The 4,755-nt window shown below is 35.2% G+C and overlaps 1 long non-coding RNA gene across 1 annotated transcript in view; it reads left to right on the plus strand.

The window, feature by feature from the left end:
• Positions 1-4,443, plus strand: part of LOC106880190 (uncharacterized) — a 7,346-nt gene extending 2,903 nt beyond the window's left edge. The window contains exon 4 of the long non-coding RNA XR_008264582.1: positions 2,212-4,443. This is a non-coding gene — a long non-coding RNA (uncharacterized LOC106880190). The remainder of the gene's footprint in view (positions 1-2,211) is intronic.
• Positions 4,444-4,755: the final 312 nt, after the last annotated feature.

Here is a 4,755-nt window from a genome sequence, read left to right on the forward strand (position 1 = left end):
AAAAAAAAATAGCAATCCATAATGTTGGATTGGCTGAACTATAAGTACATTGGATTGAATGCCTTGCAGTATTTGTTCCTGCCTTTTTTTACTTGTTTCAGTAATTTGACTGCAGCCATGCTGGGGTACTGCCTTGAAGGATCTTGGTTGAACAAATCAATCCCAGGACTTTTTTTTTTTTTTTTGAGCCTTGTACTTTTTCTATCAATATCTTTTGCTGAACTGCTAAATTACAGGGACATGAACACACCAACATTTGTTGTCAACCGATGTTTAAGGACAAACACAGACACAAAGACATACACACATAGATACAAACTTATATATATTCTTTTACTCTCTAACATGTTTCAGTCATTTGACTGTGGCCATGCTAAAACACTGCCTTATTTTGGGGGAGCACTGCCTTATTTTATATATATATATATATGATGGGCTTCTTTCAGTTTCCATCTATCAAATCTACTCCCAAAGCTTTGGTTGACTCAAGGCTTAGTAGAAGACACTTGCCCAAGATGCCAAAGCAGTGAGACTGAACCCAGAACCATGTGGCTGAGAGGCAAACTTCTTACCACACAGCCATGCATTCTGAGTTCAAATCTTGCCATAGCCTTCATGGGTGGTTGACTTAATTGGTTACCCAGTTTAACACCACCAACTGGCACCTTGAATAACTTTAACAGAATCTGCTCTATTGCAATCATCTGGGGCCAGATTTCTGATTTGAAGATACTTTTGTAGACCCTTCCTTCCCTTCCAATTTCATATACCTTCAGGATGTAATTGTTTTGGTAAGTAACATGTACAACTCTGAAAGACAGTAACTAGTTTATTCAAAAGGATGAACAACTAACCTGAACTGATGATCTACAAGCATTGAAAATCAGCAGCTCAAACATGACTACATACTGTTAGTTACTAAAATTATTAATGCAATTAATCAAAACTACACCCATAGTTGGGAGGGAAAAATCATTTACATAACTTTTAATTCTTGTCAAGACAAGGTGGACAACTCAAGGTTTGACATTGTGTTGCATCTCTGGGCAAGTTAGAAAACTCATGCTTCACTTGCTGTGAAGCAACACACCTACAAGCATGCTGCCCTCAGCGAAAAGGTACAGGGGTCCGTGGACCTCCATTGACACCAATACCGAGGCTTGGAAAACAAAAAAAAACAGCACCAGCTGTAGAAAGATCACCAACAACAACAGGTAAAGCAGCAAAAATAGCAACAATGGTGGTGGTGGTGGTGACAGGCATAACAGCAAAACTGTCAGAGAGGTCAACCATGACAACCAGCATGTTGCAATCAAGTTCAACAACCTCTTCTCACAAACAAATATGCAGGAAAAGATACATATGAATTCACTTCCACACAGATAGGAGGAGGTTGCAACAGACACTAGTTCTACCACATTGAAAAGTGATGAGGAGGAGGAACAGTAAATCTAAAAAAAAAAAACGAAAAGAAGTCACAAAGGCGAGACATCTTGTCCTGCACCAAAGCAAGATAACAAAGAAACTACACACATACACCCACAACAAATATTCAGACAACCCACACTCAGACAACTCTTGTAACACCACAATCATCAACTAAAGCACCAAGAAACCCACTGCAAACAGAAAAAGATCCCAAAAGGAAACTCACACCACAAACACAACAAGAACAGTAAAAAGTAACGATGCAGACAGCTAACTTTGTGTTAGTAAGGAGGGCCAACAAAAAATGGATGGCCCTCTTATCACAAAGAGAATACATTGAAAAAGCTAGGGGGAAATCTTCTTGGACTAGCACGTGCAACGTGCCAAAGGACTTAATGATGGTGAGGATGGATTTGGACACTTTCCAAATAATTGGGGATGGATGCCTTTCCAGACAATGTTGGGATTCCTCAACGTGTGCATGTGTATTGGTGCATTTCCATTCCCCATAACTTAGCAGTTTAGCAAAAGAGACCAATAGAATAAGTACCAGGCTTAAAAAAATATAGGTACTGGAATCAATTCATTTGACTAAAATTTCTCAAGAAATGCCCACGGTATGGCAACTGAAACAAGTAAAAGATATTGGATAAATATCTTAATTTCAAAATTATTTTTCTTTCATATTAACCACAATTAGATTGATTGCTCAAATACTCCTTGTTCATGCTTTGATCTCAGATTGAAAACACATCCTTCTATAATTATTAATTATTATTTCAGCCTTTTGAGAGAACATTAATGACCACAAGTCAATAACAGAGCCTGTACGTTAGGCACTAGCTTACCTTTTACAAGAAGCAGGCCGTATGTGACATGACTTATTGTCTGGTGGACTACAGCACTAAAAGTTTGAGGTAATTTTTTTTTATTTTGTTAAGGCTTGGTATCCAAAAAGACCTGTGTGCAGCTGCAAGTTGCCCACAACTGTTCTACATGATTGCTCCATCTTCTAGAAATACCAACTAAATCTCTCTCCAATCAGAGCCTTCTGCCAAAAGAGACTAAAAAATATATATATTACAAAAATGTAAGTCTTTTTTTCCTAAATGAATTGCACTTCATATTCGAGGCTCTGTGAAGCTATAGGATATTTTTCAGACACTCAACTAAGAGTCCACTGCATCTTATAGCAGAAACCACATGGTTCTGGGTTCAGTCCCACTGCATGGCACCTTGTGTAAGTGTCTTCTACTGTAGCCTCAGGCTGACCAAAGCCTTGTGAGTGAATTTGGTAGATGGAAACTGAAAGAAGCCCATCGTGTATGTGTGTGTATCTATATATGTATAGGTCCAGTGTAATCTGTGGGTAGGAGAGGTGCAGCCGGAGAGTGTAGAGTTAGCTCGAAACGTTAAGGACTTTCTCTATTCCCAAGCGTTAAACTAATACATCCTTTTGTTGTTTACACCACCTGTCCTGGTCTGTTGTTGTTTTTTTCGTAAATTTTCCCATATATATGTATACATCTATGTGTGTGTCTTTGTTTCTCCAGACCATCATTTTTTTTTTTTATCAACCATTGCTCACTAAAAACATGAAATAAGTATATGAGATTACTGTGATACAAATTGTATTCATTTCAGTTTTATTAATGTTGAAAACAAAAAAATTAAGAAATGACAATTAACTATGAACTATTACATCGATAATTTTTTTTTTTTTTTGCATTTTATATTTGTTTCTTAAAAAAAATATTTTATATAAAACTATGACCCATCAAGGGTCAGTATTGCTCCCTAAGCAGCTGCATAGTTGGCTAAATGGAAATACTAACTCTGTGTACCTTCCCGTGAAAACTTACCTGGTGAACCTGACTGTCCTTCTTGATTTCTATATCTTGGCCTCCAAATGTCCAACAATTGCAGCTCAATTATACCTCTTCATCTCTCTGCTACCATTCCTCTATTTTCACCCAAACCTCTCTCTATAAACACTAACCTTAAATACAAGCTGAACATAACAATATCAATATCCTTTTAGTGGAGTCTGCAAGGATTTTCAGCACTGATAACCCCTTTTGTGACCACAAAATAAATAATTTAGCCCTTTAGCATTCTGATTGCCTTGTCAACTGTATTGCTTATTTATTCACATTGTTCTGAATTGATTATATAATATCTCGTAGATTCAAGACTTTGATGATGTGATTGTCTATTTTCTTAATGACATTGTAGAATTGGTGAGAGAAACTGGAATTGGTCGCTTACTTTTAATTATTATTTTCTTTTTTTTTTTTTTAATAATAAAAAGTTTAAGGGGTTTAATAAAATAACTAACTTTTCTATTTGTTGATAAACATATATCAAGTTGGTGTTTGGTATAGAAATTAACTAAAAGGTTTTTACAGAAAATTATAATGGATTTTTCCTTTATTTTTTTTATTATTTTTTTATTTATTCATTTGTTCAAATATGAATACATTAAATGAGATGGGTGTTAGACATAATCAGTCACTTGGTTTAACAATGATTACTTGGCCCTTCAGTAACTTTAGCAGAGTTCACTCTCTTGCAAATATTTAAATCACATCCATGATTCAAGGATACCTTCTGCCCTTTCTTCTTGACTAAGCAATAACAAAAAAAAAAAAAATGGAAGAAAAGAGATGATTTTGTATGAAAGAACCAAGACAAAATGATATCAAAAAGGATTAACTAATACATTTATAGATTTGTTTTGCAAGATTCCCGATATGATATCATGTGTTGAAACAGATATTGTTATGGTATGATACAAACAATATATTTCGCTGCTTTGTAAGGGTAATTTACCTAGTATTTCTGCTGTTTTAATGGTAATTATGTGTTCAAAAAATATCTTCTTGTTTGTATCGTACAATACATTTTTTGATGCTTCTAATAAAAGATAAATGTTATTTTGTTTATATTTATACTCACAGATACTGTTATATTTCTTTCTTTTTAAAAAAAATAAATAAACACATGCACTATAAATTCATTCTTCACTTGTTTATTATTTTTCTTATTTTATCTTATGTCCATTGTCTGAAAATCTTTTATCACTCATCTGTGACCACTTCAGCCATGTGTTTCCTAAAAAAAAAAAAGAACAATAATAAACGAGTAAAGAACGAATATATGGTGCATGTTTATTTGGCAAAAAAAAAAATTAAAAATAAAAACCATATAACGGCTGCTACCGTACCCGTGACGGGGTCCGATTCGCGAGTTTGCGGGTCGGGCCCGGGGGAATAGTCACGCTCTAGGTGACCCTCATACCCCAAGGGGGTCCAGACTACTATGTAG

This window comes from Octopus bimaculoides, chromosome 7 (genome assembly GCF_001194135.2).
Source record: "Octopus bimaculoides isolate UCB-OBI-ISO-001 chromosome 7, ASM119413v2, whole genome shotgun sequence".
NCBI lineage: Eukaryota > Metazoa > Mollusca > Cephalopoda > Octopoda > Octopodidae > Octopus > Octopus bimaculoides.